Genomic DNA, 22,751 nt, shown 5'->3' on the forward strand with positions numbered 1-22,751 from the left:
TTTCCCATATTTCCTTCTTTCCTGTTCCTCACCCTGATCACGCTTGATTTATTGATGGCAGTTCCACCAGGCCTAATCGCCACACACCAGCAAAGGCAGGCTATGCTATAGTACAAGCTACTAGCCCGCCTCTTAGAACCACTCATTTTCTTTCCATTGTGGAAATCTATCCTCAAGGAAATAACTTCTCAGTGTTCCATCTGCCATTCTACTACTCCTCAGGGATTATTCAGGCCCCCTCCCTTCCCTACACATCAAGCTCGAGGATTTGCCCCCACCCAGGACTGGCAAATTAGCTTTACTCAACATGCCCCGAGTCAGATAACTAAAATACCTCTTAGTCTAAGTAGACACTTTCACTGGATAGGTAGAGGCCTTTCCTACAGGGTCTGAGAAGGCCACCACAGTCATTTCTTCCCTTCTGTCAGACATAATTCCTCAGTTTAGCCTTCCTACCTCTATACAGTCTGATAACAGAGCAGCCTTTATTAGTCAAATCAGCCAAGCAGTTTTTCAGGCTCTTAGTATTCAGTGAAACCTTTACATCCCTTACAGTCCTCCGTCTTCAAGAAAAGTAGAATGGACTAAAGGTCTTTTAAAAACACACCTCACCAAGCTCAGCCACCAACTTAAAAAGGACTGGACAATACTTTTACCACTTTTCCCTTCTCAGAAGTCAGACCTGTCCTCAGAATGCTACAGGGTACAGCCCATTTCAGCCCCTGTATAGACGCTCCTTTTTATTAGGCCCCAATCTCATTCCAGACACCAGATCAACTTAGACTGTGCCCCAAAAAACTTGTCATCCCTACTATCTTCTGTCTAGTCATATTCCTATTCACTATTCTCAACTACTCATACATGGCCTGCTCTTGCTTACACTGCTGGTTTACACTGTTTCTCCAAGCCATCACAGCTGATATCTCCTGGTGCTATCCCCAAACTGCCACTCTAAACTCTTGAAGTAAATAAATAATCTTCGCTGGCAGGACTATGCTGAATCTCCTTAGGCACTCTCTAATCAGATGTCCTGAGTCGTCCCAATTCTTAGACCTTTTATACCTGTTTTTCTCCTTCTGTTATTCCATTTAGTTTTTCAATTCATACAAAACAATATCCAGGCCATCACCAATAATTCTACACGACAAATGTTTCTTCTAACAACCCCACAATACCACCCCTTACCACAAAATCTTCTTTTAGCTTAATCTCTCCCATTCTTGGTTCCCACGCTGCCCCTAATCCCGCTCGAATCAGCCCTGAGAAACATCGCCCATTATCTCTCCATACCATCCCCCAAAATTTTCACCATCCCAACACTTTACCAGTATTTCATTTTATTTTTCTTATTAATATAAGAAGACAGGAATGTCAGGCCTCTGAGCCCAAGCTAAGCCATCATATCCCCTGTGACCTCCGTGTACACCTCCAGAAGGCAGTTCCTGCCTTAACTGGTGACATTCCACCACAAAAGAAGTGAAAATGGCCTGTTCCTGCCTTAACTGATGATATTGTCTTGTGAAATTCCTTCTCCTGGCTCATCCTGGCTCAAAAGCTCCCCTACTGAACACCTTGTGACCCCCACTCCTGCCTGCCAGAGAACAACACCCCTTTGACTGTAATTTTCCTTTACCTACCCAAATCTTATAAAATGGCCCCACCCCTATCTCTCTTCGCTGACTCTCCTTTCGGACTCAGCCCGCCTGCACCCAGGTGATGAAAAGCTTTATTGCTCACACAAAGCCTGTTTGGTGGTCTCTTTACACGGACACGCATGAAAATCATAAATAGTATGTATTATTCTGCAGTTACATCTTCCTCGAATTTAGCATATCTCGCAGGTTTTTCTAATGATAGCCTGCTTAAATGTGCCTGAAGGAAACAGAAATTGAAGTCTTCAGTTCCTTTTGTGCTCTGCCTTCCCAGGGTAGACTTGCTTCTTTCATCCATCCGCATCTGATCCAGCCTCCCAATAAACCAGTAATTGCTGTTCAGGTCAAGGAAAGGGGGCAGAAGGGAAAAGGTGAGGGTGCCGAAAATAACATGAGCCACAGTGAGTCTCCAGCCTCGCCCAAATATAGGGAATGCAAAAAGACCAAGCATTAGTTCTTGAAACTTTTAGGTAAACAATGATCAGCTGGCCTCAGGGAGTAAGGCAATCCTGACCTCAAACTAATCATGATCAAGCCCACATTTGTTGGTCATTATCTACCTGCAAAAATGTGCAGGTGCTTTAATAGTATGCCGCCCATTACTGCCCCTTTACTGACAAAATAATGGAAGAAAGGGCGGAAGGAGGGAGGGATGGAGGGAGGAAGGAAGAAGAAAGGAAGCAAAGAAGGAAGGGAGGAAGGAAGGAGGGAGGAAGGAAGGGAAGAGGGAAGGAAATAAGGAAGGAAGGAGTTCTAAGGTGCTCTTCTTATGGAGGGGTTGGAGGTTCCAGGAGCACACAAACAAGGCAGAAAAGGGTTTATTCTGAGTTTATGGTATGATCATCTGATGTTTATTAGGTAAACTCTCTATACTCAAATTATTCTGCTCTGGAGTGAGATGGTCTTTGAGGGAGCATTCTTTAATTTATTTGGTTTCAAACCCAATGAGTCAGGTACCTTGTCATCCATTGGGTCCTTATCTACTATCCCCCTCCCCATCTTCCAAAACATAAGCAATAAAATTATGCAGGAAAACTGTTATTTTTGTATCGGAGAAGGAGATTCCTAAATGTACAAGACTTTTTGATGCAGTTGTAGGAACAATCAAGTCTTTGGTGACGATTCACTCAGTCCTGAGAGAACACAAGAAAATCACTACTTAGGGCTTCTCTGGAAACCAGCATAGGGTATGTGCTGAAGGAGTCAGTTTAAAAATTTGGAATGATTCTCATCATGTGGAAGGGTTTAACGTAAGTCTGGAGCAAAAGCCTTGGTGGCCGTGTCAGTCTGATTCCTGACATAAAATAAGGTGTGCTCAGATGAGATTCTGAATAACATTTCATAAGGTGACTCTTTATAGATGTGTGGGCAGGGTTAGAGTGGGTGTCAAGGCACTCAGGGACGAGGAACAATCGTAAGCCCTGGAGTAGTGAGGGAGGAATGAGTGTTATTGGAACCTGTTGAGACTGTGGCCATTGGGGAAGGGCCACCTGTCAGTAGCTATAGTCCTAGAGGGACAGGATGCAGCCAATGGCAGAACTCTGCACTGAAGCAGGAAGGGAGCAGCGGGAGAGATACTCCTGCCTCCCCCTCCTCCTGCATTCCCATCTCACTTTGTGACTGATGGCTGAGCCCAACTGGAAATCAGACAGAAAAGAAATCTGGAGTGAATTCCACAGGATCAGCACCTCAGGGCACAGAGCAAAGTGGAGAAGGTCAGATAATGAATTTCGGTGGTGGTAGTGATGGTGTGATGGTGGGGGTGGATACAGAGAATAGCCATCATTTTAGCCTAATAGAGATTCAGACTAGAGATGAAAACAGATCAGGAAAGGAAACCTTGGCAGAGTCTCATTAGGTTCAGGATTAAATCAAAAGGGCAAAGAAAGTGTTGTCCATGTCATCCTCATGTCCTTAGGGCTTGAAGGGTGGAGAGTAAAGTACCAGTCACTGAACCTGGAGAGTCTTGCTCTTTTGGGTGTTGACACCATCATAGACTCCATGGGCTGGGAGAGAATCCCGGGGTTCATCCCCCTGCCTCTAGGAGGGCATTGATAGACTCTTCCAGGGAGATGGGAGGTCTCAGTCTTTTTATTCACACCATTTTATGAGCTGTGAGTTTTGATTCATTATTCATCATGCAAGCAAAGTGAAAAAAAATCACCTAAATTATAAACACTTGGAAATTTACTATGGGACACAGAAAATTTTAGACTTTGTCCTGGATAGAAACAAGATATGCTCTTTTATTTTCTGAAGCTTATATTCTGCTGAATGAGACAGATACGTGCAAAGCAAATTATAATTTAAACTGAGATGTGATTAGTGTGGTAATGCAGATAAATACAGTATATTATGGGAGAATAAAAGGGTGGGAGGTAACTCTTTATGGTGAATATTAAGAAAAGCAGAGTGATATTTCAGTTGGGTCTTGAAGTGGGGGCAAGGAGGTGGGCAGAAACAGAAAGGTGAAGAGGCACAGTGCATGTGTGGGACATATGGATGGCCCTGGAATGGTTGGGGTACAGACTGAGTGACTGGGGGTGAGAAATGGACTGGAAAATTTTACTGGGGTTGGTCCATAAAATACTGAATATCAACACTAAGGTATTTGGGACTGAGATTGCAGTTGCATTCAATATTCATTCCCCGCTTCCTCCTTGCTGACAGAACACCATCCATGTTTTTTCAGAGTGGCCTCATGTTCATTTAAAATGATGAACTTCCCCAGCTACCCTTGCAGGCAGGTATAGGAGCATGATGTGACCCAATTCTTACCTACAAGCTGTATGCAGGCATCTACTAGGTAAGGTTTCTGGGAAAGCTGTAGTATGACCGATAAAAAGGGGATTCAGATAGTCCATGGCTTTTGTTCTTTCTTCCTCTTTCCATCTTCCTATCCAGAATGCAAATCCAAGGCCCGGAGGCAGAACAGACATCCTGTGACCTTGAAGCAAAGGCTCACGATTGGGAGGGCAGGAAAGGAATGAAAAAGAACCTGGTTCCTGATGACTTCCTGTAACAGCAGTATCCATCCCGAAAGGCCTACCTTCGGACTTCTTAGGTGAGAAAAATAAGGCCCGATTTTTCCAGCCTCTGTGGTCATATTTCTGCTATATGAAGCCACATATACTAGCTCAGTGCTTGAGTACTTGAGTTTATGCTATAGGATATGTGGAACCACTGAAGCCTAAGAAGTAATAGCACAGACATGGGGTCAGGGGCCTTAACCTGTAGTCCAGCTCTATCCTTAGACATAATAAGTAAAGACCTGGTGTTAGGTGATCTGGCTGCTTTGAGCTCAGCTCTATCCCAGGATAGCCAGGTAACTCAAGGTGATTCATTTAGCTTTTCTGGGAATTGCATCCTCATTTAGAAAATACGGATTTTCTTAGAAATTCTCTGAAGGATCATCCAGCTCCATGGTTTCCTGACTGGGGCAACATATTAGAAAGATGGCAGGTGGAAATGTGGAGGCTGCCTGCAGAGATGAGCGCTCAGAGCAGGAAAGCCAGTGATGTAGTTATTACGCTTGGATAGGTAGAAGGTGGTGAGATCGCCAATCAGGGGCATAGAAATGCAGAAAAAGGTGATGGTTGTGAAATCACTGGGTCTCCCAGATTGATTGGATGGGGGCTGTGCTGTGTCAAGAAGTCGTAGCTGACAGAACCAAGAAGTGATTAAAATACAAAGAATATAAAAAGACTGAGTCTTCTTCAGTATTACAAAGCTTTTGAATAGATTTTTGGAGACGTAGAAATTGTGCATGGCTTTATTTATCCCTCTTAGGAAGCCATAGACGTAGAAGCCAACGACAAAAAAAATAACTTCAATTCATGTTAACACTTTTCCCCTCAAGAACTCCAATCATGTTTATATAGTTGTTGCAAGTTTATCATTGCAACGCCCTTGCACTGTGAAGAAGGGAGGTGTGCGTCATCTCTCCCCATTAGCCTGACGGAGAAACTGCCGTCTGAGGAAGCAGGGATCTGCTCAAAGTGTGAAGGTGAGCCAGGGGCAGAGCTGGCACTAGGAATTAAGCCAGCCTCACCCCTGACTGGGTGCTCCTTGAGGCCTGTGAGACATGAGAAAACCTAGGATTTGGGAGCTCCGTCCTCCAACATGTCAATAGTTTCAGAGTGCACGCTCTAATAAGGAATATCTTTATCTCTTTTTATGTCACTTGACACGTTATGTTTCTCTCTGGAGTCAGATCTGCAGGTGCTAGGGCATGAATGTCTTATGGAAGCATCAGAGTTTATATGGAAAACAAGAGCAAAGGCGCTCTGCCTCAGTTTCCCACGCTGATGAGGCGTTGCGAGGCCACCGTGACCCCTGAAGGTGTTTTCCTTTTTTTTTTTTTTTTTTTTTTTGAGACGGAGTCTCGCTCTGTCACCCAGGCTGGAGTGCAGTGGCGCGATCTCGGCTCACTGCAAGCTCCGCCTCCCAGGTTCACGCCATTCTCCTGCCTCAGCCTCTCCCAGTAGCTGGGACTACAGGCGCCCGCCACCACGCCCGGCTAATTTTTTGTATTTTTAGTAGAGACGGGGTTTCACCGTGGTCTCGATCTCCTGACCTCGTGATCCGCCCGCCTCGGCCTCCCAAAGTGCTGGGATTACAAGCGTGAGCCACCGCGCCCGGCCTAGGTGTTTTCTTCTTAGCTTGCTCTTTCAGTTTGCTTACCTGCCAACTTTGCCTATTCTGAGACTTCAGGTCTCTATTCCTATTTTTTTTTTTTTTAACCTACATTTCAATTTGGTCCAATCTCAGACACAATTCCTTTCCCAGATTTCTCTTATAAACAATGGTGCATAACTGGTATATTTTGATCCCAAAATGGCATCCGAAAGCGTTCTGCAATGCCGCCAAGCCAGCACTTTCGGAAGCATCTGACGATATTAATTTCAGTCTATTTCCTGAGGTTTGCAGGAAACTGAAATGAAGAAAGCGCTGTGGCAAAAAATTAAAGCTTCATGGAAAAAAAAAAAGGAAGATTGACAGGAAACGAGGCTTCAATAGGACAGCTTGCACTGAGTAGTGCTGTCCTTCTTTCTGCATATCAACATATGCATAGGGAAAAAGAGCTCTCTCTCCTACTTGCAGCACGGAGATTGGGAAGGGGCCTTGCCTACATGCTGTAGGTAACAACTGGGGTAAGTATACACAAGAGACAACCTCGGGTCCTTTAGACGGGCTTGAAAATTATCCCTGGTGGCCAGACTTTTTCAGAAGAACAAAGATGCATTCAACGTTTGTCCAATTTTTAAAAATCTAAGCAGACAATACGATCAGTTTTTTGTTAGAATCCACAATTTTGTGGTACTTGATTTTTCCACCTTCCCTGTTTTTTATACATTTGAATCTGATGTTTCAAATTCAGGCCTTTTGGGAAAGAAATTCCTTCTAAATCTTCCATGTGCAATGATAACTCGAAGCAAATTCTACCTCCAGACACACTGTCTTTCCTTTCAGAATAACTTTCTTTGTCTGGTTTTCTTTTATTCTGAGGATCCATGTCCTGGTTTTCTTGACAGTTTCCTGCATGGCGTGAGCCTTCCCTCACTGGGCTCCTGCGAGGGTCTGTTCCTGTTTCTCACCAGTAGGTGGACACAGTCCTGCTCAGCATGCGAGATTTCTAGCATTTTTACTGATAGGCCCCGCACAGTCTTGGGAATCGCCAGGAAGAATGAACAAGTGAATCATCGGTCAGTTACCCCAAAGCGTGTGAAGATAGGAGGTGGGGAGGGACAGGTGCTGTATCTTTCAAAGAAAAAAATACTTCAGCTGCTTACCTCCACTGTGACATGCATTTTTGAAAGTAGAGCCTAGTCCTTCCTGTCTTCTGCAGCTGTCTTTGATTGTTGAGATGACGCCTGCAAGAAGGAGATGGCAAAACCTGGAGGCGTGCGTGGGTCTGCAAATTTGTGGCTACGACGGGACACCTGGGATTTTAGGGCAAGACTAAGGAGTCATCGTGGATCATGCAAGGGGCATTGGACCCTACCAGGCTGGACTTTCAGAGGGGCCACACTGTCCAGCAGGTGAGTTCCTAAAGCAATTTAGTCAGGGAATGAGGGAAGAGAGAAATGTGGAAGGTGCCCAGGCTGGGCCGAACTGAGACACGACACAGCTTTGAGCTCTTCTCCGCCTGACTGTTTTATAGTCCAACGGAGACTTTCTCTTCTTTCTTTTCTTTTCAAATCTATAAGTGCAAGACATACCCCAATGCCACCATGGATAGTGTTAAGCCTATTATGATTTGTTGTTATTGAGATGAGGTGAGAGATGGGGTGGTGAGAAAACAGTTCTATCTCACTCCTTGCTGTAAGTTTTAATAGAGACGGGGAATTAAATTCAGCACACGCTCATTCCTGCAGTGGTTTTTTTTATTTTCTTTTTCTTTTTTTTTTGTGAGATGGAGTCTCGCTCTGTCACTCAGACTGCATTCTTCTGCTTAAGCCTCCCAGGTAGCTGGGATTATAGGCACCCGCCACCGCACCTGGCTAATTTTTGTATTTTCAGTAGAGACAAGGTTTCACTACGTTGGCCAGACTGGTCTTGAACTCCTAACCTCAAGTGATCCACCCACCTTGGCCTCCCAAAGTGCTAGGATTACAGCTGTGAGCCACAGCACCTGGCCACAGTGGCCCTTTTAAGGACACAATATGTTATCTCTTCCAAATATTCCAATACACATATGGGGTCTCTGACTATTATGATCCCCACAAAATGGATGAAAAACAGAGGCTGGGAGAGGGAGCGGTTTGTCCAGGGCCCAGGGTAATGAAGTAGGGAGTGGCCACTAGAATGAATTCTTGAGAAAGCGCATGGTTAATTGTAAATCACTCCGCAAACTTTGCTCGTTCTTGTTATTCTCAGACCAGAAGCCAGGATGGGTGGTAAGAAATAACAATGGCAATTGGGCCCACTGAGTGAGTAATAGGGTTACAACAAGACTTTGTAAAAGTCACCTGGATCCCTACAGCCTTTGTTCCTCTGTGATGTGGGCTCAGATTGTGTCACGGTGGTAATCTGGATCCTGGCACCGCCTTGGAAAGGCTTGGTGACGTGCCAGACACAAGGCAAGGGCACGGGCGGCCCCTAGCAGTGTTTTCAGCAGGAAGGAGGGAGTGGCTGAGTGGCCGCATGGAGGAGTGGATATTTTTGAAGGGGAGATTTCTTCTGGGACTTCTGAATCTTTAAAACTCTAACAAGTTAGACAAAGGTATACCCGGTCCTGTGGCCCCCGTCCCACCTTCCTGCTCAAGCTCTGGAACATTTAGTCCTGGATTGATGGTTATTGGCACAGATGTTAAAGGCTATTGGGGGGAAAATGGAAAGCTTTTCCTGAGCTAAAAAGTAAATGTGGGTTTGGCGTATTGATCTGAGCACAATAGGCAGTTTTCATAATTTGAATGCCTGTGTTGTCAGACACACAAAGGTGTTTGCTCAATCACAAATACAGTAAACATGATTTGCCAGTGTGTGAGTGGCAGGCATGAGCCAGAGAGAGGAGACAGGGGGTGAAAATGTAGGCTGAGCATTTGGAGAAGTAGCTCGCAAGATTCTGAACACCTTGTGACTATAGTTAATAACACTGCGTTGTACACTTAAACATTGCCAAGAAAATTGATGTTAAGCGTTCTCACCCACAAAAATGATAATATGTGAGATAAGTAATGCATATGTTAATTAGCTTAATTCAGTCATTCCACAATGGAAACATATTTCAAAACATCCTGTTTTACACCTTAAATAGATACAATTTTTATTTGCCAATTAAAAAAACAAATAAAAATTTAAAAAGAGAAGAGTCCAATTATTCTCCATATTTTGATCAGTTCTAAAGAAACTGGCATTTTTATAGAAGTGTCATGAAAAAGAAAAGACAAAGTCTCAGTGGAAAATGAACTTTCCAAAAAATATAAACAGAATATAGTCATCTTATGCTTACATATATATTTATTGTCATATAAGTAAATGTACAACTTTAGAAAAGTTTAAAATCCAAAAAATTCTCTAAGAAAATAACTGAAAATAAGATAACTACCTGCAATATTGCAAAATTTTCAACACGGCTGAGGTCAAAGAAAAATTAGTTTGCTTTCTATCATGAATATTTACCCATCCTACCAAATATTCTTCCATGTGGGGAAAAAAGAGATTCAGAACACCTGATCGAAAAGCTGGTGCTTTACAACCTGCTTTTCCAGAGCATATTTGGGCCATCCTGTCTTCTGGTTTGACCAACAATTCAGAACCATGGCTTGCATAAACGGCTTTGATACTGTTTTCTCTCATCAGTGAGCCTAGGGGACCTTGATCATTTGAACAGATTGGTCTTGGTTTCAGATGCTCTGGGAACTTGCATTTGTGAACCTTCCTTGGCGTGTTCCTAATGGAATCTGGGGGCAGAGTGGAAGCCTGGGATGGCAGGTGTCACTGGCTGACTGTGATTGGATTGTCCAGGCTTCGTGATCCCCCTCTGTGAGCTGTTCCTATTTGGGACCCAGGGAAAATCATTTTAAAAGCTGAAACGTTTTGAAGTAACAAGTGACTGCTTTTTTTCTCTTCTCATTTCAGGCATGCTGGGTTTTAGTTCAGAATGGTTGCACGGGGGCCTCTTCATCATGAATCTGGAAACCCTCTATCATTAAGGATTAGTTCACAGATTTCCTGAAAGTAAAAGAAAAATGGAAAAGGTAAAAACTTGATGTTTTCCAAATGCTTGACCTTTGGAGCATATGCTAGTGCTGCACTTTCTACGCAGACGATTTCCACAGAATTTTCTCCTTCCTTACTTTACATCGCTCCTTAATGCCATTCTCTGGCTTCCTAATTCTCGGTCCATTCACACCCATCCACTGATTCACAATACCAGTGTCAGCTCCAAACTTCCATTCTTTTTCTTTTTTGTCATCACATGTCTCTGTTGGAAAATAGGAAGGTACCAGCCACCATCTTGCACAGACTCTGGGATCTAAGACCACACAATGAAAGGGAGAAATAGTGGCTAAAGGAGTCACTTCATGACTGGGGAGCACAAATGACTTAGACCTGCACCACCTGATGCTGTAGTTACTACCCACATGCAGCTATTTAAGTTGAAATTAATTGGGATTAAATAAAGTAAAAAATACAATTCCTCAGTCACAGTGGTCATATGTCAAGTGCTTAATAGCTGAATGTAGCTAATGGCAGCTGTATTAGACAGTGCGGATTTCATAGACCATTTTATAGGCCGTGTATATCAGCACAGAAAGTGCTACAAGACAGTGCTGATGTGTCTCTTTACACAACCAGGCTTAAGCTGGCACTGTCTAGGGTAGTGGCTGACAATCAGGGTTTGTTCCTTCAGAACGATAGTTGGAGAAATGGTCAACCCTTGGTTTGATAATAATAATGCCTTTGAAGGGAGGAAGCCAGAGATAACTACTTCACAAAATTAATGGTGTTTGTATCTAGGTCTCCAAGCCCCAATGAAGGAATTTAAGATTAAGAAACTTGTCTATTTGGAAACAAATGAACAGGCGACCATCTACCATGACTGCTACAAAAACTGAACTGTGTGTCCCTAAACATTCCTATGTTAAAGCCCTAACCCCCAGTGTGGCCGAATTTGGAGAAAGGGCCAATGAGAAGGTCATAAAATTTATGTGACATCATAATGGTGGATCCCTGACCCAATAGGACTGGTGCTCCTAGAAGAGGAAGACACCAGAGCTGTCCCTCTCTCGGCTTGCACCAAGGAGGAGGTCACGTGAGCACACAGTGAGAAGGCAGAGGACCATCTGCAAGCAGGAAGAGAGCCCTCACTAGAACCCCCCACGATAGCACCTGATAGTGGACTTCTAGCTTCCAGAACTGTGAGAAAATACATTTCTGTTGCTTAAGTCACCCAGTTTGTGGCATTTTGTCATGGCAGTCTGAGCAGACTAATACGATAAACTTGTATTTGGGTTGCTGCTGCTAATAATGGCTGGCATTTGTATAGCACTTTGCAAGGTGATTTTCTATCTCTGATTTACTTCTCACAAAAGCTCTTGAGGCTGGTATTAATGTTGTGATTTTACAGATGAGGAAAAAGCCTCCTGAGAACTCTCTGATAATCAGTGATCAAACTGAGATTGGAAATCAGGGCTTCTGAGCCCTACTCCTGTGCTGTAACCACTCTGCAAAATTGTTTTACAGACCTCCCGTGGTTGCCCGATACAGACTGTACCTGGGCAATGCTGAACACGAGAGTGAATCCATCGCTGCTCTCACATTTGAATCTGCTCAATAGAATAATCAAAAGTTCAGGAACATGAAAATCAATATCACACAGTTAATAAGGGGTCTTTTCCAGAATATCAAAATTATTTGTCTACAAATGCATATTTAAATGCAAGTGTGTAATTGACAAAAAACATGAACAAGAAATCTACAGATGAGGAAGTTCAAATGCTAATAATTATTTTTAAATGTGCAAACTTCTTAGTAAAAAAGAAAGAGGGGTAATTTTTACAATTATCTAATTAGGAAAAAAATTTAAAATCTTGTAATATCAAGCATTGAGGAGGAAATGTCATAAACTAGGGAAAGGGCTATAAATTAATTCAGCCTGTTTGGAGAACAGTTTGTCTATATCTAGTAAAGCTGTAGATATGCACACCCTACATTCCAGGAGTTGACTTCTAGATGTATATCCTAGAGAAAATCTTTGTTTGTGTACACAAACAGATATGATCAAAGATATTCATTGCAGTCTTCTTAGTAATCACAAAAAAACTGGAAGTAAGCTAAATGTCTGTCAATAAGGTAATGGGTGAAGTATAGTCCATTCATGTAAAGAAACATTCTCTAGTATTTAAAATTAACGGATTTAACTGCATCAATATAGATACATCTCAAAAGTGTGTTGAGTGAAAAGGGCAAGTTACAAAAAAAATTATGTGTTCTTAAAAATTATTTAGGAACCAATTGATATTATATATTGTTTGTGAATATGTAAGTAGTAAAAATATAAACATGGATATAAAGAAAATCCACCTTCAAGGTGATGATTACCTTTGACGAGGGAGAAAAAGAAATGATAAGAGGGAAGTTCAATTTTATCTGTGACTTTTTACTTCAGACTTTTTTCTAAAGCAGATGGGAACAAAGAATTGATGTGTTAAATCTGAGTGTCATGTGGGTATATGCTAAATAATTCTCTATACTTTCACGTACATATACATTTTTTATAATTTAAAACCTCAAAACATTTTGGAAGATCAGTATTCTCCTGACCATTCGCTCTCAGCACTCACAGCCCCTGTCCAGGTATTTATATTCTCCAGAGCAAACAAGTGAGGGCCAAAAGAGGCACTCAGAGAAAAAGCCTTCTGAAGGGGCCCCAGTAAGTCAAAGGTAGATTGGAGTGTGGCAGCCTAGCCAGGATCAGGCACCATGCTCACCCTCTGCTAAACAGAGATGCTGTACGGAGCCTGAGACCCTAACTTATAATAGTGGGGAAGAGTCAGGAGCAACTTCCCTCAGCTCTGCCTGTCTTCACCCTAGATTAGAAGTCACCACCTGCCTTATGACTTGGCTCTAACACTCACATAACAGCTTAAGAAATCAAAAACTTAAAACTATTTCTTAAAAGCAATTAATGTGAGACTCAGGCAATTTTTTTCTTGGGTGTACAAAAAGCTTAGCTTTGCTAAAAGTGGTTTGTTTGTTTTGCAGGGATAACAAGAATAAAAGGTTTAATTAGTGTTTCATAAGTCACCCAGCTGACATGCACCTCTTCCTTTTAAAAACAAGCTATTGAGACACCTTCACCATTCAACACCTTCCCTTTCCCTGCTGTCTCCCTTTTCCCCTCCAAATTCAAGGTTCTCCTAGACTTTCAGAAACTTCGTGTGATATGTTCAATGTTTACATCACCTTCCTAAAACATGTGTTTTCTAGATTCTTCTTGGACATCAGCTGACTTAACCATTGAGGAAATAAATTAACATCTATTGAGCACCTGTTATGTGCTGATGCTTGCTCACTACATGTTTCATTTGGCTTTACTGGATTCTTATGACAATCCTTTAAAATGGTGTAATCATTAATATCACCTCCATTGCAGAACTAAGAAAACTGGCTCTCAGAACGAGTAAGTAACTTGTCTGTGTTTACAAAGCTAATAACTCTACTAGGTGGAGTCAGGATTTAAAAGCCACACTGGGACTCAAAGTCCTGGGTTCTGATTCTGAATCTGCCACTCATGAATGTGACTGTGTGGATCACTTACCTGTCAGAGCTTTAGTTTTCTCATTCCTGAAATGAAGGGGTAGGACTAGATGATATCCAAGTTTCTTCCTAGTTTTATGATATTTTCTGTGGCAATTGTATTATACAAAAAGGACAGAAGAGACCACTTATTTTACCATCTATATTTCTTTTCCCGCTCTCTGTGGACAATGCTTCAAGGAATGAGTTTACCAACTGAAAAAAGATCAGTGAGCCCAAAGTGTCCTGCTCAACCAAATGTTCCATTCAGCCATGATCTCTCTGGGCAGGACTCATATCTGGCTCTTTGTTCTATGAAATACTGATACATCTGGCAATCAACCTGTGTTATTACAGTTACTGAGTGTCTGGTAAGCACAAAGAATTAGAAGCTGAAAGAGACTCTGTGCACGTTAAAAACTTGAAAAGCAATGCCTTGAACTGCATCCACTTGCATTACCTTGAAATCCTCTTAATTCGGAGATGAAGGGACCTGCTTGCTATTGATAGCATGGGGGTGTCGCTGTTTTTCTTTCACCCTATTTGTCCATAGTGTCAAGTTCATATCAGGTACCTGGAGCTGGATAATTCAGGACCAGGGGCAAATAAACTTTGGATATGAAAGGACAGACGTCTATTTACTCCAGTGGTAACTGTGGTTTTAGTGAGACTAAAAGGGTTGAACTTGAGCTGGGTCTCAAAAGAGAGGTACAATTTGGAGATTGTCTCAGAAGGTGGTGTGTGTGTGTGTGTGTGTGTGTAAGAGGGGTAGCAAATCAAAACCCAGGTGGATCTTGACAAAGTCCTGATAGTTGCAGAAATGACACTCTCATGAATGAAGGAAAAGAAAATAGAATAGAGGACACAGAGGGTCTCATATGAGGAATGATGCTAACTTTATTGAAAGGCAGCGTAGTAAAGATTCTGGCCTTATGCTACTTGGATGAAATTCTGGCTCTGTCATGTATCAACTTTTGGCAAATCATTTAATCTCTAAACTTTAGTTTCCTTATCTATGGTAGCTACTTCACAGGGTTGTCATGAAGATTAAATAAGAAAATTCCTGTTAAGTCTTTCAGCACACAACACTCAATAAATGTGCATTATTACTAGCATGGGGTTAGGGATCACAGACGTAGCTTTCGGAAGGAGCTACTGAACACCAGAACATTTGAACATGGGAAGGATGTTTCCAGGACACTGGCAGAATGCAACGATTCAGAGGGAAGCAGGAGAATTGTTTGGAGGTCATTGCAATGATCTTGGTATGAGGTAATTGGGTCATCCCTTAGAATGATGTTAATGAGAATAAAAGGAAAGGGCAAATATGATAGACATTTCAGTGTTTAAACATTTAGTGAATGAAGAGGACACAAGAGAGAAATGAGCCCAAAATGACTTCTAGTTGTTGGACTTGACCTACTAAAATAAGGGCATCATTGAATAAGTGGAGGAACTTGTTTCAGAGGAAAAGCCAATCTGAGGTTTATTTCCTAGTGTTGAGGGTATGGGGGCGGTCACCCCAATGGATCTTTCCAGGTGACCATCAGAATTATTGATCTACTCAAGAGAATGGACTGTGTTTACTCTTTGAAGTTTCCTTATCTCCATTTGTGTACTACTTACATTTTCCCCATCTCATACCTACTGTAGTATTGTTGATTTAATTTTTACTTCAATTCAACTTAAACTGATTGGTTTGCCTTCATCTAAGCAATAATATCTGTGAAATCTCGGGCTTTATATGCTAGTTATATTTTGTCTCAGACGCATTAAAATAAAATCATGACTGTTAAAATACAAATATTCATTCGTATACCTCCTAAAATCATTCCCAGTACTATCATTGTTATACATACATTTTGTGAGACAGGAATAAAAATAAAAATTGGAGCCATATAGAGCACTTATTTTCTCATGGAAATAGAATTCTGAAAAGATTAGGAAGCTAAAGTGAGAGAGAAAAAGTGGCCTGAGAATTACAAAGAAAGAAAGAAATGAGAACCAGGATGAAACAACGTCATGCACATAGGTTGAGGGCAGAATAAGACGGAATGTTGTGAGAAAGTTTCAAAGAAAGGGTGGTAAAAATGCCATTATGTAGAAGAATGAATTTTGAAAAAGCCATGGTATCTAGAATTAGACAACCAAGGTGGGGGCGGGCTCAGGGTCTGGATATATTTTGAAAGTAAGCCCACATGCATGATTTACTGATGAATTCAATGTGGGGCATAAGCAAGAGAGAAGAGACAAGACCCCTGCATTTTGGGCCTGAGCAACGAAAATATTTTAGCTGTGATTAACTGAGATATGGAAGATTATAGATGGTCCAAGTCTGGGGGATGGGGGGAGATCAAGAATTCCATTTTGGACATGACAAGTTTGAGTTGTATATTAGCATTCCCAGAGAGGATTCAGAGAAGACAGTAGAATAAATGGGTCTGGAGTTCAGGGCGCAGGATCAACCAAGAGATACAATTTGGGAACCATGAAAATATAGATTATAACTAAATTCACAATGCTAAATGTTTTTATTGTATCAGAATAAACTTGTTTATGCTATGGCAACGAATCCACCTCAAATTTTAGTGGCCTATAACTTCAAAATCATTCTTTCTTGTTTGTACTGTATGTCCACCTGGTTTGACTAGAGCTCTGCCCCACTTTCCTCACTCCAGGACTCAGGCGGATAAAACAAGGAGAGGGAAGAGAACTTGGGAGGGTTTGCTTTGGCAATGAAATTCTAGTTCAGGAGAGACATGTGTCACTTTTGCTCACAAATCATTGACAAAACTAGCCACATGGCTGTTGTCAAGTATAGGAGGTGTCAGGAGATACAGGAAACATGACCCAACCATGCACTTGGAAGCCAGAGAGGGAGATACATTTGGAGTACTGGGCAGTAGCAGTCACCACAGTCACCAAGGGAGAAGGCAGCGTGGCCAAAGGGTAGTCTTGGGGCACTTCCACCTTCAGAGGTTGAGGAAGTGAGAAGGAGGCAGCTGAGACGAAAGGAAAACGAGAATTTAGTTCCCTGCAAGTCAAGTGAAGTTTTTGTCACTTGGATTGAGAAATTTAAGAGAATGAAAAGGATTGGTGGAGGTGAGTAAAGTCATCAAACCCCACAGAATGAAATACAGCAGAAAAGAGAGAAAGGAGCTCAGGAGTTAGATGAAGAATAAGGTGTATTCAGTACCTTACACCAAATCAAAACATCTGGGACGCCATGAACACAGGGATTAAGAGCTCCAGCTTTCCAGGGACAAGGGCCCAGGTTGCAGCCCTAGCTGTTACCTTGTATTATCTTCGATGCATCCCCTAACCTCAGCTTCCTTATCTGAAAATGGGTCTGCTGTGAAGATGAATGTCGGAAGCATTCAAGTGGTAGCTGGCATCACCATGCCGGTCGAAGCGTGAATTGCTACAGCCACTTTGGAAAGCTGTGTGACAACATTGGTGAAAGCTGAAGATATGAGTTACCTATGAACCAGTAACTACCACCCTATGTAGGTACCCAACAGACCTGTGAAAAATATTTCACCAAAAGGCATGTTCTAGAATGTTAATGGCAGCACTACTTACAAGAATCGCACACAGGAAACAAGTGAAATGCCAACAGCAGCCCTGATAAATGAACTGTAGTACAGTCATTCAGTGAGACTGCACAGCAGTGGGAGTGAATGATGTAACACACAACAGCGTGCTTAGACCTCACCATGTCATGCTGAGTGAGAGAGGACACACATTTAAAGAGCACATTCCGTTTGATTCCATTCATGTAAAGGACAAAAACAGTCCAAACCGAATCGTTCTAGTAGAAGTTAGGATAGTTGTTACCCTTGGGAAGAGAAGGGCCAGTTCCTAGAAAGGGAAAGAGGTGGACTTGTGAGCGCTAATAAATGGGTAATTCAATTTGGAAAAATTGATTGAGCCACATATTATATTTATGGTATGTGCATTCTTTATTAAAAAGATAAAATTTTTTGAAGAAAAAAAGAATCAGATGTGTTTTAACCTCTAAGTAAAGCAAAGTCACTTTACTTTGTGGAGACACCTGATCCCACTTGTTTTTTAATTACCAATTGCTGCCTCCCCTGCCAAAATGGCTGATTCCAGCCACTAGAGTAAATATTTGCATAAATAGGATGCATATCATTTTGGTGTGATTGGCAGTTTAATTAGATACATGTCCTCTCCCTGCCATTGTAATTAGATTGGTGGAGAATCCAGAAATTCCAGGTCGTTATATTTGTCTCTTAATTGCTGGAGTTTTAGACAAGTATTTATTGTACTTATGAACATGACTCGTGGTCTTGGCATGGGGGAAGCAACACTTCCACTGCAGAACGAAGTTAATCTCATTATGTTAACCAGGAAATTGACATGCTAAACAAAGAAGTAAAATGGGGAAAAACTGCCCCCTAAACTCCTTGCCTTTTCCACTGAGTGTCAGTCAGTGGCAAAATAGGGCTCCTGGAACATTAAAACAAGCCTTGAATTTAAGCACGCCAGCAGAAAGCAAGTGGAAGTCCTTGCCAATTTTACAAGGCAATCTCCATTTCCCTATTGCTTGCTTTTTTTCCTTGTTTTACTGCAGCTAGTTTAACGTGATACTGTAACTCTACCAGGAATGAACACAAACCAGATTCAAGGCTCATCCAACAAGAGTGAATGTAGATGCAGATGAAATATTGAGGGGTCATGTGGTTTATGCCCCCATCTCTAGGCAGGATTGCTTGAACATCACCACTCAGGAAGCCAGTCACCTGAATCCAATGGCAGCATCATAACAAGGGTTTGCTCTCTTCCTTTGCTCATCCTGACCTTTCTGGATTCAGCCTAGATGATCTCAACCAGTTAATTTTAATTTTGCATACACAGGAATTAGGCAATGTCTTTTTTTTTAAATATTTTTTTTCTTAGATATTTTTAGATAAATTTAGAATAAGTAATTAGAATCTCATTTTCTCCTAGAATGAACTAGAAGATGTTTGGGTATATGTATGTGTGTTTTTGAAATTTCTATGCAGATTTCAACTCAAACCTACACACTTTAAAAATACATGGTTTTTAGATATTAGTCACAATATATTGCTTCCAATGCAAAAGCAAAATATAGTAAGCCTTACATACTAAATTAGATCATCTTTTAGAGAAGACAACATGTGGATAAACTTTTATAACTGATTCTTAGCTATTATCCATTCCAAATTCTTAGCTATTATCCATTCCATCCTTACCTAATTCTGATCTGATCTTAGATTGCTAGAATGCTCCTTTCTAAATTGTCCTTAATACTGACTCAGAGACAGAGGCAAGCAACTTCACTCGTTGAACATTTACTGAGTGCTTCCTATATATCAGGCACTATGCTTAGTACTAGAGATGAATTAGAAACTGTCTCTATCTTAAAGGGGCTCAAATTTAGACAAAACGACAAACGTATAACAACAGAATGTTAGGGAATAAAAATATATGTAGAAATTATAAATGAAGTACAGAGGAGGGGGGATTAACTTTAAGGGTAGAGGGATTCAAGGAAAGGCTTCCTAAAGAAGGAATGTCTGAATGTGTTTTTTAAGGGTGAAGAGGAATTTTCCTAGTGGGCTTCTAGACAGTAAGGATGCAATGACCATAGGCACAAATACTTGAAACAGCCTAGCACATTCTGGGAACTGGATGTAGTGGTTTGATAGATAGATAGAGGTAAAATAAATACACCTTGGCAGAAATCATGACCTTATTCTGTTGGTGAGGGGACAAAGATGAAGGTTTCTACGTTGGTCATGTGATTGGCTCACTTTGGCAGTGGTGTGGAGGAAGGACTGAGGGTGTGCCTGGAGGTGGAAATGCTATTCCTTCAGATGAGGAAGAATAATTGAAAGGTTTTTACATTAGTTTAAGCTAGCCACGATGAGAATTTGGACAAAAATGTGAGGATGTTTGGAAATGAGAGAACAATTTGAGAGATGCCTAGAAAAAGGACCAGCAATATTGGTGAAGAGATAGCCTTAGTTTAACAGTCTGTCTTCTAGCTCACTTCACAATCTTCGCAGCATTTCGCTGGCTCCTCTTCATCTGTGATTCCCAATCACACAGCAATGCTACCCAGAAAGTGAAAGCTCCCAGCCCACTCTCTTCAAACCTAGAAGGTTTCTCAGGCTTTTGTTAGAAGGCGAGTAGAACAACCTGGAATCTTTCTCTCCATATGCTCTATGAGCTTTGGCTGGCAGCTGCTAACTAGGTGTAGCATCATTTAAATAATTTTTCTTAAGAACATCTTGAGCTCATGATCTGATTTACTTTACAGAATACCATTTATACACCTAAAGACATTAGAATAGAATCTCTACAAAACATATTTTTATAAAACAGGAAACAGAGCATTTCATGAACAGATATTAATGGGCTTATTTATATTTCAATCACAAAAGCAAATACTCCTGAAAAATCCATTTTAGGTCGAGCAGTTAGGACTCTTTGAGTTGCAAATAACAGAACAGAATCCACTCGAACTGGATTAGGCCCCAAAGGGAATTTATTAGCCTGTGTAGCAAAGATAGAGGCATGGCTTCCTCTGGGCAAATAGTGTCATCAGATGCAGTCTCTCCTTCCTGGCTCTCTCTTTCACACTGGCTTCATTCTTACCCTCCATCCATTGGTCACAAGATAGCCAAAAGTTCCACCCCTACAAACACACCTGGTTTAATTCCCAAGATAAGAAAAGAGTCAAGCAGATTTGATAGTCTGGAGAAAATAGAGGAGATTCCCCAGAGGACGTGGAGTGTGGGCAAGTTGTTTCCCAAAAGAAATTCTGAGTGCTGGTACCAGAAGGAAAAATGAATGACAAACAGGTAAAGACAAGAAATATCTACTCTACGAGAAAGTTCAAAAATTCTGAGAGGAGCATGAGATTCTATGTTTACCGAGTCTGCCGCTTCATTTGTAATTTACTCAGCAGTTAGCTCAATGATGGGTGCATGACACCCATGCTCATTAAATATTTGTTGAATGAATGAATACAAAATGAATGAGTGAATACAATATGCACTTCATGTCAGAACTGCCACCCGATTTCCTGGATCTGAGAGATGTAATTGCATGCAAGACTTACGGCTCCGTGCCCGTCCCTCGTGTGTCCCACAGCACTACCATAGAACGATTGCACGTGACTTGGTTTTCTGTTTATCCATCTGAATCTCCTCTCCTAGACTAGAAACCCTATGAGGGCAGGGGCTATACTATTCCTCTTTGACCTAGCATAGCACTGGCACAGTCTGTCCTTAGTCATTATCTGTTGCATACATACACACATGAATAAATAAATAAATACTCAATTGTGAGGTGGCTCGCTTGAGTTCTTCAAAAGACAGCAGTTTCTCTCCCATCTCATTGCCTGCACTCAATCAATATAGCCTATAACAGTGATTTCCAAACTTGCTGGCACTTTACAATCACCTGAGGGTCTTTAAAAAGAAAGTCTAAAGCCCAGGACACACCCCAGACCAATTAAATCACAATATTTGGGGGAGCAGGCACAGGCACTACTAATTTTTGAAGCTCTGCCGGTGACCCCATGTACAGACAAGTTTGGGAAGAACCACTCTATCGGCTTATCAGAAACTGAGTGAAGTAGAAAGGATATTATGTTTGCCTTTACTGGCAGGCATCATGGGTAGTGGTAGGGGCTTGTGATTCTGCATTTTCAGGAAGCTCCCAGGTGTTGCTGCTGCTGCTGGTGCTGTTGGTGTGTCAGTGGTCCTCAAGGTGCATCCGGGACTGGCATCATCAGGGAGCTCATTTTAAATGCATATTCTCAGGTCCCCCTCCAGATTTACTGAATCAGAAGCTCTGGCCATGAGGCTGAGCAACCTGTGTTTTAATAAATCTCCAATGTGATTCTGATGCAAGCTCAATTTTTTACTCTACAAAAATTTTCCTTACAAAAATTAGGCAGGCATGTTGGTGCATGCCTGTACTTCTAGTTACTTGGGAGGCTGAGGTGGGGGGATCACTTGAGCCTAGGAAGTCAAGGCTGCAGTGACCCCTGATCATGCCACTGCACTCCAGCCTGGGCAACGGAGTGAGATCCTGTCTTTGTTCTGTCTCAGAACCACCTGATGGGCTTGTTGAAAATGCAGACCAACTGAAGCAGAATCTATGGTGACTGAATGCATGTGTGTTTGGAGGTGAATGTGAGGAAAATAAATATCTATATTTTTCTGAAAAAAACACTCCAGGTCATATTGCTGGGCAGCTAGGTTTGAGAAGCACTATTCTTGAATGTCCCTTAGAATCATCCAGGATGAAATCAATCATTGCAAAATGTTCCATTTATAGCCAGCTGTCCAGTGAGCATTTTGATTAACTGAGAGAACTTCATTTTTTTCCTCCCTCCCCCACTCCTTACATCCCCAACCAAATGGGTCATTCTGGACTTCAGATAACACTTGCCATTAGGAGAATGTCATTGAGCTGAATTTCATTATGTCCTGACACATTTGCCCTGCAAGTCTGTGATGTTCTGTGGCTCATCTTTATGCTAAATTAGTGCGCATTCACCTGAGCTATTGATAGCTTGTCATTTTGCATTATCTTTTTCCTTTACCATCTTGAATAACCCCCCTCCCATATGTACCTGAGCTCCATGGGTTTGCAGGCGAGGTCACATTATACTTAGGATAGTTCACTTACAAGGCATCCAGTTGTGGCACATCATAATGAAGGCAGAGACAACATCAGAAAGATAAAGATTAAAAAGTTCGATAATACTCAGTGTTGGTAAGGTTATAGGGAAATTGGCATACTTATGTACCACCAGAAGTCTAAGTTGACACAGCTTGTTTGGAGGGC

General features: G+C 41.7%; 1 long non-coding RNA gene across 6 annotated transcripts in view; it reads left to right on the forward strand.

The window, feature by feature from the left end:
- Nucleotides 1-4,632: 4,632 nt before the first annotated feature.
- The window catches only part of LOC129478430 (uncharacterized), an 87,700-nt gene continuing 69,581 nt past the window's right edge, over nucleotides 4,633-22,751 (forward strand). For 3 of the 6 annotated variants that reach the window (XR_008656431.2, XR_010119891.1, XR_010119893.1), the window contains exons 1-3: nucleotides 6,601-6,805; nucleotides 7,501-7,693; nucleotides 10,236-10,354. This is a non-coding gene — a long non-coding RNA (uncharacterized lncRNA). Of the gene's footprint in view, nucleotides 4,717-6,600; nucleotides 6,806-7,500; nucleotides 7,694-8,717; nucleotides 8,878-10,235; nucleotides 10,355-11,348; nucleotides 11,519-22,751 lie in introns of those variants that run through there. The other 3 variants (XR_010119892.1, XR_010119894.1, XR_010119895.1) reach the window with 3 other exon arrangements.

This window comes from Symphalangus syndactylus, chromosome 3 (genome assembly GCF_028878055.3).
Source record: "Symphalangus syndactylus isolate Jambi chromosome 3, NHGRI_mSymSyn1-v2.1_pri, whole genome shotgun sequence".
Classification (NCBI taxonomy): Eukaryota; Metazoa; Chordata; class Mammalia; order Primates; family Hylobatidae; genus Symphalangus; species Symphalangus syndactylus.